This window comes from Pteropus medius, unplaced genomic scaffold (genome assembly GCF_902729225.1).
Source record: "Pteropus medius unplaced genomic scaffold, Ma_sr-lr_union100, whole genome shotgun sequence".
NCBI lineage: Eukaryota > Metazoa > Chordata > Mammalia > Chiroptera > Pteropodidae > Pteropus > Pteropus medius.
The window spans coordinates 12,479,359-12,493,679 of NW_024346667.1; the positions used below are offsets into that span (position 1 = coordinate 12,479,359).

A 14,321-nucleotide genomic window follows, 5' to 3' on the forward strand; every position below is an offset into this window, starting at 1 on the left:
CCACAATAATCAATAAACTGGTTTTTCATCATGGGATGTCTGAGCTGAAAGAGGCCTGAAGACAACACAATCCAGTCGGTTCTCTCATCTTACAGTAAGCAGTCTGGGGCGAGAAGCAGCTGGTCCCAGGGCCCTCAGCAAGGGAGAAGTAACCTGGCTGCTTGACTGCCTACCCTGTAGCCCTGGAATGGCCACAGTGGCAGACAATTCTGCTGCATGGTCTGCCACCCCAGGTTCCCGTCCACTGCTCATCTAAAGTCATAATCCCAATCATGGTGCAAAAATGCTTATACAAGAAAAATTTTTCTCACGTAAGGTTCAGTGTCTCTCTTGCTCCCTGTGGTCTGCTGTGGGCTGAGTTTTGCCTTGCCAACACATTCTCTTAGCCTCTTAGTTATAATAAAAATTTTTGTCAACATGACCTTTTCTTCTTCTCTTTCTTGAAATTACTTAAGATGCATTCAAATCTTGTTTAAGTATTTAACACATGAAATTGATATAAAAATAGTGTAGTAACTACTTCAGGCCACACCTGATTCTCTGTCTTTTGATTTCTTATAAATAATAAGTGTATTATCTGTTACATAAAATTTAGCTTCAGTGTCTTTATAGTTTCCACTTTTTGTTTGGGGCATATATACCTACTCTCTCAAACTGATCAGGGGACCTCAAATAGAAAGGGACCTCTCCTTGCAATCCTCTGCCTTCTGCCCCTAGCTCCCAAATATCTTCCTTCAAATTATCCAGTGCAGTGAACACAGTCGGGGTTGGTGGAACCAATATTAACAAAGTAGTTGACACCTGCTAGACACTAGACTTAAACTACCATGCCTACTCCTCCTCACAGCCCTATGAGGTGGCACCACCACCACCACCATCATCATCATCATTTCCGAGGCTCTGAGATTCTTTGCCCAAAGCCAAGGCCTGTCTGTGCCCTCCCTCTCACTTCCTGTGGGCAGACTGGCTGCTCCTTAAAATGCAAGATGCTACTTATAAGGTGGACACTGAAAAAGCATAGGTTGATTCATAGGCAAATTTCCTTATAAAACTTCTTAATGAGACTACTCCAAACTAGGAAAATGAGAGTATATTTTCAATGTAACTAATGACCATAATTCATTTATACAGGGATATAAAACTGACCATTTTTGCTTTGACTTCCTTTTCTCAAGTTGCAATTTTTAATTTGCAAGGTCCACACCACATTTCAAATAATACTACTGTATATCAAAGAATAATGAATATTGGTTTAAAAATTATACGAATGTATTACATTTATAGATTGTAAATATGTTGTATCTTCTAATATCTTCTATGTATTCTATGTATTCTTTATATTACATTTGTAAATATACTGTCTCTTCTAATTAAAAAAAAATCCACTTGCCTTGGTGCAGTGACACCTCAGGCAAGCACGGGAAGCAGCCATGGAACTCAGAACTAATCAGGTGCACATAATTGCCAACTTGTGAGACTGGCATTTCCAGAAAACCACTGTAATTTTGCAGGGGACTCCCCAGCACACTGTTCTGAATCCCCTTCTTCATGAAAGCACTATGACCTTCACTGTTAACAGATGGTGATAGGTAAGACAAAACGCACCCAATACACTAGTAAAATTTAATGCTCAAAGCAAGAAAATAAATATATATATATATATCCCCCATGCAATTTGGCTCTGCTCCTTTCTAAGTCTATGGACCTGTGTAAGGTTTTTTTGTTTTTTAAGTTTCTAATTCAGTGGCTTTGGAGTATGTCCCAGGCATTGGTAATTTTTTTTTTTTGCATTTTTAAAAATAATTTATTTTCTATTACAGTTGACATACAATATTATATTAGTTTCAGGTGTAAAACATAGTAATTAGACATTTAAATGACTTACAAAGTGATCAACTCAATAAATCTAGTACCCATCTGACACCATACAGTTATTATGATACTATTGACTATATTCTTTATACTACACATCCCCTTGACTATTTTGTTAACTACCAATTTGTACTTTTTAATCCTTTCTCTTTTTTTACCCATCCCTCCAATCCCCCTCCCATCTGGCAACCATTGAATCGTTCTCTGTATTTATGAGTTTGTTTCTGTTTTGTTTTTTCATTGTTTCATTCTTTAGATTTCATATGTAAGCAAAATTATATGGTATTGGTAATTTTCAAAACGTTCTAACAGGTGATTCTGATGTATCATGTGGTTAAGACCAGGTCGCATTTAATTAGTGGTGATTTTTTCCTCAAAATGCTTACAGCCAATTCCCAATTCCTAACTCCACTTTCTTCCAATTACGTCTACAATTAAAACCGTCTTTAATGATCTTTTCATTCAAGGACTAGGAAGACATTTTAAGCATAAAAGCAGAAAACACAAAACAAAAAAGATAAGTTTGACTAGGTAAAAGTGTAAAATTTTCTGAATGTCAAAAACTACTATAAACAAAGTTAAAGAACAAATGAGGGAAAATATGTGTACAAGTAACAAAGATAAATTAAACAAAATCATTAAACAACAACAAAACAAAACAAAACAAAACTTCAAGAGGAAAATGAGCCAAGGACTGGCTTCTGGTCAAGATGGCGGATTAGAAAAACGCTGTGCTGGCCTCCACTCACAAGCACATCAAAATCACAACTAAACTACAGAGTAGCCATCACTGGGAGTTGCCTGAAGTCTAGCTGCACAGAGTCCTACAACTGGGGACACACAGAAGAGGCCACCTTGAGACTGGAGGTAGGGGTGGAGATGTGAAACTGGCTGGTCCCACACCCGCGTGTGGCGGTTGAGGATCAGGAGGAATATCTCAGCTGTGGAGGACCCCCAGAAGGATGAAGAGTCCCACCCCCACACCAGGCACCCCCGTCCAGGGTTCCAGTGTGAGAAGAGAAGTCTCCACAACTTCCAGCGGAGATTGTGGCTGAGTGAGATGGAGAGCTGAGGGAGGCACAGACTTTCCCGTTAAGGATCCCGCGCGCAGACTTATTCGATAATGAATTCACTCACTCTGAGCTCCAGTGCTGGGGCGGCAGCTTGAAGGGCACTAGGGACACACAGGAGGAACTGAGTTGTCTGGCTTCAGGGCGAGGCCTGGAGGGGCAGCTTTCTCCCAGACAGAAGTTCTGGCAGAAGCCTTGGCTCCTTTGTTGAGCCTTCCCTCGCCTGGCTGGAAGACAGAGGCAGCCGCCTTATCTGAGTCTCCATCAACGCAGCTAACACTGGTCGCTCCACCCATGCGATTCCCCGAGACCCCGCCCCACCCAATTTGCGGACCCACCCAAGCCGCTTCCAGTGGCTTTTCCATACAAACAGCCCAGCCTGTCTTGGCTCATGCTGCGGACTTTCCTAAAATCTCTCAAAGGTTCGTAAAACCTGAACAAGCAGCATCTGGCCTCGGTGTGCCCCATACCTTTTGCTGAGCAGCCCCAAGCCCGGGCACTAGCAGCAGCCAGCCTCAGTTTGTGGCTTGGCCTCTCAAGGCACTTCCAAGCCCAGTGTGGGTGGCAGCCATCTGCAGATTGCTTGGTGACTCATGCCAGGTGGCCCTGGGTAGGGCACAGGTTGCAGTTGAACTTGGCGTGCAGCAGGGCCCCTCCCAGGAGGACCCAGCCTGCATGCCCGGTGATCAGCTTCAGTCTGAGCCTGTGAGCACCACCTGGGGTCACATATGAGGATGACACACACAAAGGGCAGATAAGGGCAGACAAGGCAGGCACCAGAGACCCGCTAAAGCAAATCCTGGTCTGTAGGGTCAGCTCCTGCACAACGACTCCTCCACTGGTCACGCCAGTCATCACAACCGATCAGCCCAAGGGTCAATCCCTCCCACTGATGAGCAAACAGCAACCAAGGCTCAACTACAACAGAAGGGTACACACAACCCATACAAGGGACACACCTGGAGCATCCAGCTCAGGTGACCAGAGAAGACTGTGCCACTGGAACACATAGCACGTTTACTATATAAGGCCACTCTACTAAGACTGGGAAACACAGCAGCCCTACCTAATATAATAGAAACAAACACAAGTAGGTAGCCAAAATGGGAAAACAAAAAAACATATCCCACATGAAAGAACAAAACAAAGCTCCCGAAAAAGAACTAAACAAAATGGAGACAAGCAATCTACCAGACATAGAGTTCAAAAGACTGGTTATAAGGATGCTCAATAAAGTTAGGGGAAGAGTAGATAAACTCAGTGAGATCTTTAACAAAGAGATAGAAAACACAAAAGTGGAGATAAAAAACATAAAAAAGAATCAGTCATAAATTAAGATTACAATAACTAAAATGAAGAATACCATAGGAGAAATTATTAGTAGATTAGATGAAGTGAAGGATCAAATAAGTGATTTAGAAGATAAGGTAGCAGAAAACACCCCATCAGAATGACAACAAAAAAAGAGAATCAAAATATGAGGATAGTTTAGGGAACTCTGTGACAACATCAAGCTTACCAATTTTAACATCAGAGAGATTCCAGAAGGACAAGAGTGAAAGCAAGGAATTGAAAAACCTCTTTCAAGAAATAATAACTAACTGAACACTTCTCTAACCCAGTGAAGGAAATAGACATACAAGCCCAGGAAGCACAGTCCCAAACAAGATAAACCCAAGAGGCCCACACCAAGACACATCATAATTCAAATGCCACAGGTTAAAGACAAAGAGAGAATCTTTAAAAAAGCAAGAGAAAAGCAGTTACTTACAAAATAGCTCCCATAATACTGTCAGCCGATTTCTCAACAGAAACTTTGCGGGCCAGAAGAGATTGGCAGGAAATATTCGAAGTGATAAAAAGCAAGGACCTATAACCAAGATGGCTCTACCCAGCAAGTTATTATTTAGAATTGAAGGACAGATAAAAAGCTTCCCGGACAAGAAAAAGCTAAAGGAGTTCATCATCAGCAAGCCAGTATTACTGGAAATGTTACAAGGACTTCTTTAAGAAGAAAAAAAAGATAGGTAAAAATATGAATAATGAAATGGCAATAACTACGTATCTAGCAAGAATTGCTTTCAACATAAATGGATTGAATGCTCTAATCAGAAGACAAGGTGGCTGAATGAATACAAAAACAAGACTCTTACATATGATGCCTACAGGAGACTCACATTAGATTGAAAGACACACATGCACTGAAAGTAAAGAGATGAAAAAAGATGTTTCATGAAAATGGAAACAAACAAAAAAAGCTGGGGTAGCAATACTTACACCAGACAAAATGGCTTTAAAACAAAGGCTATAACAAGAGACAAAGAAGGACCCAGTTATCCCACTTCTGGGTATTTATCTGAAGAAGCCCAAAATACCACTTTGAAGGGACATGTGAATCTGTACATTCATTACAGCTTTATTTATAGTAGCCAAGATATAGAGGCATCCATATGGGTGGACACATGGGTATCCATCGAAAGATGAATGGATAAAGAAGAGGTGGTATATATATACAATGGAATATTACTCAGCCATGAAAAAGAATGAAATCTTCCACCTGCAACAACGTAGATGGACCTAGATGGTATTGTGCTCAGTGGAGTAAATCAGACAGAGAAAGACAAATGTCATACGTGGAATCTAGAGGACAAAAGAAACAAACAATAGAAACAAGCTCATAGATATTGAGAGCATTTTGATGGTTGTCAGGTTGGGGGTAAGGAGATGGGCGAAGGGGGAGGAGATTAAGAGGTACAAACTGGTAGTTACCAAATAGTCATGAGGATATAGAGTATGGCATGGGAAATACAGTCAGTAGTATTGTAATAACTATGTATGTTGTATTGGATTTATCAGGGTGAACACCTCATAAGTGATATAAATGTCTAATCATTGTGTCATACACCTGAAATTAATATAATATTGTATGTCAACTATGATTGAAAAAATAAAATATAAAAATTAAAATAACAATAAAATAAATTTTAAAAAATGAGCCAAGGACCAAAGAGGCATTTCACAGAAGAAAAGAATGTAAAAAATTCAGTTTCACTGGTGAGCAAATATATGCAAATGAAAACAAAGGGATACGATTTTAAATTGTCAAAGAGGCAAAGTTTAAAAACAATACCCAAAATAGCCAGGTACACTGTTAATTAAGGATATAAATTGGACAACCATTCTGGATCATCCTTTGTTAATATTTATCAAAAGGCATTATTCATCCAACAAATATTTTAAATATATCTTTTGAGTTGGTAATTCTCTCAGTATTTAGCCTAAGGGAATAATGAGAGATGTGTACAAAGATTCAGCACAAAGATTTTCCCTTGCAGTATAATATATTAAACAACAAAAAAACAAACTAATGTTCATCAATAGGGAGGACTGGATAGACTGTAATACATCCATCTGTTGGAATAGCAACTAACAACAACAATGAAAAATCCAAACTCTGTATTTCAAAATTTGGGAAAACATTCATTCCAATGCTCTTATGTGAAAGAGGTTACAATACTTTTAAAAATACTTTGATAGTGTCATCATCTCAATCTGTTAAAACATGTTCATGAATGATACTCACCAAAATGGTAATAATTATCACTGAGTAGTAGAAGTATAGTGATTTTTTTATCGTTTCCTTTAATTTCATAATTTTTGCCATGAGTATATATTACATGGATAACAGGACACTATTAGAACACTGGAAAATCAATTCGTGATTTTGAGCTGAATAAGATGTAAAATGAATCGAATCTTTCTGTGCTGCCACTGGATTGCTCAGCAGCAAGTGCCTGAGATAGTTTGGAAAAGGAAGGAAATGGATCAACACCAATATAAAACAGCCCCCTTTGTTGGAAAAAAAGTCAATTGTGAAAATAAAAGGTCAAGTGAGATTCACTTTGCCTCAATTCTCATCAACCCAAGGGCCAGCCAGGCTTCCTCTCGCCTGCTGGGGCCCAGGACACAGGCTCACAAATGCCACACTGGATTTCTATGCGAGTATCTTTCTCTTTGACAATATTTTAGCTATTTTTCAGTATACACCATATGAAGAATAAGCATAATCAAGACCTTGTTGAAAGTTACCCAAAGAACAAAATTAAAATCTATCTGGAATGAAGACATCATCTTTCCAGTTGGCATATTTTGAGTGAGATTCATCACACTTGCATATAATTTGCACATTCTTTGTACCATCTGACAGGAACAGTGCTCCATAAATCAATGTCACCGAGCTCTTAAGTTCTATTTCCATCCAGAAGATAGATGGCAGCCTATAGTCAAGTTAAATCTGAATTTCCCAAAGACAGTTAAGCAGGCCCCTCATCATCTGCTCTGTTTTCTTGTCTACAAATGGCAAGTCTAAGAACTCTCATATAACCTTTACATCTCACTAGTCCATTAACTCCCTCTCATATGACCTCAGAAGGTATAATCATGGAAATACGTGTGTGTTTTCTCTATCGTTTCCAAAAACGTCATTTTAGTTTCACCTTCCTTCTTCGTACTTCTACATTCACGTTGCAACAAACAAATTAGAACTCGTATAATAAAAACACTCCACAACAAAGTTAGAAAACTTGGATTCTACCACGACTTTAGAAAATTTACCTCTTGGAAACTGTTTTATTATGTGTAAAAGGAGGTAATGTTAGCACTGCCCAACTCACAGGGTAGTTATAAGGTTTCTATGAAAAAAAAAAATGCATGTGAAAGAAAGCTAGAGCCTTGTTAGTCTGCGTAATTTGTGGACCAGTGGTGCTGGCTTCACCTGTGAGGCTGTGAGGAAAACAGAATCCCAAATCCTACCCCGGAAATACTGAATCCAAATCTGCAATTGAACTAGGTCCTCAGGTCACTCTCTCTCTCTCTCTCTCTCTCTCTCTCTCTCTCTCAATCTCTCTCTCTCTCTCTCTCTCTCTCTCTCTCTCTCTTTCTCTCTCTCTTTCACACACACACACACACACACACACACACACACACACACACACACAACCACATACTTAGAGCTGGTACGTGAGGTAGAGAGGACCCAATGGACAGGATGAATACCAGGTCCTATTTTTACCAGTCTAGTTTTTCCTGATGCTGTTAATACTATGTGTACTTCTCACCCTTAGAACATTACGTGTCAGAAAGCATGCTGTAAGACTGTATTTCATTTCATAACTAGAGTACAGCCATTCTGTCTCGACAGAGCTATGCAAAAAACCTGTCTCCATGCAAACGCCCGAGCTTCTTACAGGTTAGGAGTACCTGGCCATGCATGTTTGTATTATGTTCCTTTCCAGTTAAATATTCCTTACAGAAAAGTTCACGATACCTCTTTTAGAATATTTGAAGGATTGATTATTTGTTTATTGAATAAGTGAGAAAAATCACTTAGAAATCCTGTTCCCTTAAATTTTAGTCTATTTGCATTGCTAGAAGAATAAAGTTTTTTAAATTCTTTTTCTTTCTTTTGAATCTTGAGGGGTAAGTAATACAAATTCATTGTATTGCCAAGATGTTTTTAAATAGACTTTCAGGCCTTGGAGCTTTCTGGAATATTCACTCATAGAAACATTTAAAATGATTAGCTTCTGACTTTCGTTCATAGAACTCTTAACATAGAAAGTGGTAGTCACAAGAATTTTGTTTATTGCGAACGGTTTAGGAGAAAATACGAGTACGGAGAGAGCTTCCTCCCTCTTCCCTGAGCCCCGGGAGAGCCTAAGCAAACCCCTGAGCAGGCACGTTGTCATTCTCCCACGTCTGCCCTCCCCTGCCCCAAGACCACACACTACACCTCCCCACCGGTGCCTGGGCTCCATGTTACAACTCTGCTCCTCACGGACCAAAGCTTCCTCTCCTTCGGAGCTCTCTCTTAGTGTGGGGCTGGCAGGAGGGCCATCTTGTCCAGCCAAACTCACACTCTGAAAAATGAGCTGAGTCTGTCCAGCTGACTTTTGTAGCCCCGACCTCTCACACAAGCCTGGCACCACAGCTGTTGCTCAGTAGAGAGCTATTGAATGCATTAATTTACTAAAATGTTTTTTAAAGGTGGTGCCTGTTATTAGCACAAGCCACTGTCCAACGGGGGAATGTTAGGCGCGATGGCTTCAAGTGAACATTCAGGGAGAGGAGGACCTGGGGGCAGGAATGGCGCTGCTGGACAGGACGGCTCTGCCCGGACATGACGCCCTGAGGTCAGTCCTCTAAGGTAGTTGCCGCTTTTTTTTTTTCTTAACAAGTCCTTGATTTCCTTCCAGACTCTTTAAAAACTCCAAGTTTCTTCACAACTCCTTATGTAGAAGCAGCAGGAGATTCACTCATTCAAATATTATATAATTACTAAGTTTCTAACATAGGTCAAGTATTGTTTTAGGTTTTGAAGAAATAGCCAGGAAAAAAACAAAGACCCTGCCCTGTCTGAGCTTATATTGGAAGAGAAAAATCTTTAATGTCAGGTTGTGTTAACTGCTATGAAGAAATAAGGGGGATAGCGAAAGAGATGCTACTTTAGATAGGCTGGTGAGAGACAGTCCGTCTGATGAGGAGACGTCGTATCAGAGCTAAAAGCAGCAAGGGAGCCATGTGAGTAACTAGGCCCTGAGACAAAGAGGAATGGGTGATGAGTAGAAGAGGTGATATAGCTACAACTTTTAAGTAGCACTCATTTTTTAGAAAAGAGAATAGAACTTACGACTTCAACATAAGCCAAGACTTCCACATAACAGGAAACTGAATCTCTTTGAGTTCTACTCATTGTGTTTAGTGTACAACAGTTTAATCTAGGAACCATCCTATGAACAAAAACTGTCTAAGGAGGGTGGCGCTGATAGATTACCATCCAGTAATCCAATTAGGCCACTTCTAGAAGGTCCACTTCCTTGAAAGAACTAGAATGAAATTCACACTTAACCCTGTAAAGACGTCCTACATTAAGAAATATATCAGAATTTTGCTATATGTTAACTCCTCAGCTAAATGTGTTGCTCTTTGATCTACCTAATTAAACTTGGAATCAAAGTAGTTTCATGAGAGGAAACTAGACAGTTCCGTTTTTAGTTTGGCTGTGATATATTCTAATCATCTTACATTCCAAAAGTTTCTGTGGCATTGGCCTCGGAGTCAGTGCTGTGAAAGGTGGCTGCAAACGTGCTTCACGAGCAGCAGGCGCTCCCTGTGCAGCACCGAGTAAGAGATATTTCTCCCCGTTCCCTCGCCTCCCTAGTGGGGAGACCACCACCTCCCTGAACCCATCTTGCAATGTCTTAAGCAGATCTGAAGAGATAAGGTGTTGCTAAAGTGCTCTGAACACACACATGCACACACACTGCTCAAAATTAAGTGTTACAGTACTAAATTCTAGTATTGTCTACGTCAGTTATAAGGATCCTGATTTTTGAAGTGTTCATAATTTATATCAAGGAGATAATTGGGTAAGTGCAGATATTATACAGAAGGATATTGAAACTAGATTTTTAAGAGTGAAAAACTGGAAAGAATCTGAATGAAAACTGTAAACCACTTCAGTTCCAGCAACGGGGACTTGTTTACATCTGCACAGACCAGCCCTTACAAAAGATGCTGTTAGCATGGGTAACGTACTGCATGCTGCCAAGGACAAACGTCTAAACAGACGATGATCAGAATATTAACAATAGCGATAGTGAACTTTGCTCTTTCAATTTTCTGTACCATTTGAAAACTTTTACAAATCATGTTTTTATGAGAAAAAGTTTTCTGCAAAAATGGTATTGAGACAGAAGAAATTATTACTAACCACCTTCTCTTCCATTCCTCACTTGCCAGATTATAAACAGAACTACGAGAGCCAAAGAATCTTTGCCATACTCAGTGGATGCCCCCACATGGGCCCCTGCTGCCTTTACTCAGCATGAAACGGGGTCCTCCGTGATCTGCCCCATTTTAATCTGCCTTAAGTTTGACCTTGCTCACCCTTGCCTGCTTTAGCTCCTAGTGTTCCCTCAGCCTGGCCTGTCTTCCTAATGCCCCCTTATGACACACGGCCCATACTTTAGTGTCATATTTTGCCCCGGAGTCCAGTTTATGGCCATGTCTACCTCCACAAACAATGTCACGGAGACACCATTTGGGCTGGGAAAAGAAAAATTCTACGCAGGAAGAATGACAGTAGCAAAAACAAGAAGGAATGTGAACGAGTTACGAGTGGCTGGAAAAGCAGTAAACAATTGTTGGACATTTTCCAGTATTTTATTTTCTCTTCCTCAGATAAATCTTGTCGGTAAGCTCCAATTTATATAAACATCATCTTTGTCGAATCTTATTTTCGAAATGAAATCTACTCTCATCTTGCTGTTTAAAAACTGAGACCTGCTCTTCTATTCCGCACTGCGTCCTGAGCACATTCTCTTATCCATTTATTCTACATATGATGATTTCCTTGAGTCTGCTAGAATGTAAATTCCATGCTTTGTGTAGTTTCTCAAGAGCCTGGAACAGAGTAAGCATCCATCAATATTCGCAAAAATAATTTACTGAAATGCCACATCCAACTATACCATGCTTCTCAAGTTCCCCTACCGAATAGCTTTTGGAGAAAATTATTTTGATATAGACTCTCATACTGAAAAAAGTAAGAGAAAGAAGAATAGCAAGTGACAACTTCCAGTTATTGGGAAATGTCTTTTTCATTCAGCAGAATCTCAGGATGTGAGAAACTGCCCACTCATAATTTGATATCCACCTAGGTACCAGTGTATTTGTGTGCTAACATTTCATTTGTGCAAATTCAAGTTCCCATCAAGAGGAAGACGAGGTTGCAAACCGAACTGGAAGAGGCAAGATTTACCGTGCAGTTGTCAGCCCTGACTTATTTGTCATAAAAACATAGTGATAAGACAACTATGCACGTACCCTGGTCCAGTATTTGTTGCACTTTAAGGGTTTATACCTCCTCGCTGTGCCACTCCCCTTCTATCACCTTTCTGATTTTGGCTCTAAATTTCAAGTCTTTAAGGTGGTCATCAACTTCACCATCAAGGGGAGCCAGAAAGATCCGAAGGGCAGGAGACTAGGCATGGAAAGGCGAAAGGGCTTTTAGAATCTTTTGCTCCATTCAGACCAAATTTACTATATTTTGGTCAGAATTTAGGACTTATTTAGAATACTGAGTACAAAATTAGAATTCTAAGTCAGCTGCCAATGGCAATTTTTTAGAGGAAATGGCAGCCACTGAATTAGCCCTACTTCTTAATCTCAATTTTAACAGACAAATCTAAAAAATAAAATCTAGAAGAAGGAACGATAATTTGCTACAATGACTTCTTGGAAGGATGTTATTAAAAAACCAAACAGGTATTTATTGCTTACGCTGGTAGATGTGAAAAGCGACACTCCAACACCTGCCTTAATTGTCCTAAGATCATCAAGAAAGTCAACTGCTCAGAAACTCAGTCCTGCCACTCAGCCCCTAGATCAGCGAGAAGTCCTGCTGAATTGGGCCAAGCACTGGTGGAGGCATAGACTGAGCAAGCCACGAACCACACTTTTATCTTCATTTGGCCTAGTATTTAAGAATCATTCCTCATTTCTGAAAGTGGGAAAACTACAATGATGTGAATATTTTCTAGAAGATTCCATAAATTTGAAATTGCATAACTCATTCTGTGATGTGGTTTTCTAAGATCAAAATGAAGCCTGGAGAGGCTACTGAGAGCCACCCACAAACTGAAGATCCTAATTCCTAAGAGAAAACTTCTGACTCATTATTTGACTAAAACTGTAACTTGGTTTGGAGAATGAGATATTAGAGAGAAAAATAAAATAAATTCCCTGCTTATCACCGTGCATGCTCTCTCTTCAAAATACAAAATTCAAAATCTACCACAATTTTTGGTCATATTTTTGGTGAAATGTTTTCAATCTATATCAATTTATATAATCTCTTCTCTGCTACAAAATGGAGAATGCTCAAAACGTTTAATCCAAAAATTTAATGGAAAGTAATGCCTTCCACTCTTGAGAAATTTAAAAGCCCTTGCTAATAGTTTTCTACCCGAGGGAAAGGATGCACAGCATATAGCAAATCAAGCCCAAAATATCCCTCCAACCAATTTCATTCTATTTAGTAATTTCATTCTTGCTTCTGAGTCCCAGTGAATACAGAAAGTAGGTGTCTGCCTCACTAATCATAGCCCTGGGTATAATAATTCAAAGTTGGGTCTCCGAAGAAAAAGTCTCTAAGGAAAACCCTTATTGTAGAATATGGCAAGATTTCTCTAATGAGCAATTCAGTAAGAATTTTGCAATATCCCCAGAGACAGAGAGAGGTACCTTGGAGAACTGTACACCATGACCCTCTGAGATTACCAACTTCCTCTGAAACTGCCTACAAGCACCCATTTAGGAAGGAAGAACCTTCATCTTAAAGATGCCAAAGGAAAAAATCGTATTTCCTAGAAATTCGCTCCTTGACACATTTTTTGTCTTACTTAGCATGGTGGCTAGACAAAGGTGACGAGATATAAGAACTGGTATTACTTAGCTTACATTTTTCTGAAAAATGCCCTTTCATTGGGAAGCTAAAAGGTGATCATCAAACAGCCCAAATACAGCATGGATTCATCCTTAGTTTCTCTTCCTCCAGGATGCTTTTGTCCGGTTCTTCAAAGCTAATTAATAAAAACTAGTGTAGTCACACAAGACTATGGCATACAATCTTAAACTCAATGTTACAGATATGCAGAAATAAAATCAGTTCTAATTGCATTGTTTCTGGTCATCAGTGCAGAATTGTTTGCAGGTTGGTGACTATTTTACAGATTAAAAAATTATCTGCAAGGCAGTATAAATGATTTCCTTAAAATCTGTGTGGTAGTAGTGGACCTTTGAATGGTCTGAGGTGTCAGTTCTTTTTCGCACAAAACTATTGGAACTGTCTTTGAGAGATTTTCAGACAACCACTGGTTGAAACAGGATACTTAGCCGTTCTTTTTACTATTACCGTAAGTTTTTTTTTTTTAAGACAATGACTTCTATCATACAGACATGCTAATTACCTAAACTTTCCCACACTGTTCTCTGGCACCTTAATCAGTGTCCTGTGAGTTATGGATTGTGGGACAAACAACTGGGGCCTTATACTAATGTTCACGGTTCCAAGAAACAGCACTCCCAGCCTTTGATTTCACAGACCAATAAAAAGTTTTAAAGATATCTTTAGAAAACTAATTTGGGATGGCAAGCTTATTATTTTACCAAATAAAGGCATGTTGTAGAAAGGACATAGAAGTGGAAAGAATAATTTTTAAAATGGAAATCAATTTGAAGTCTCAAGACTGTCCTTATTTTTCTTTTTCCTAGTTTGCCTCAAATCGACACCTATCCTCTGCTGGTCATTCAGAAATT

The 14,321-nt window shown here is 39.5% G+C and overlaps 1 protein-coding gene across 1 annotated transcript in view; it reads right to left on the reverse strand.

The window, feature by feature from the left end:
- The window catches only part of XKR6 (XK related 6), a 291,730-nt gene that overhangs the window by 155,887 nt on the left and 121,522 nt on the right, over positions 1-14,321 (reverse strand). The window lies entirely within an intron of this gene.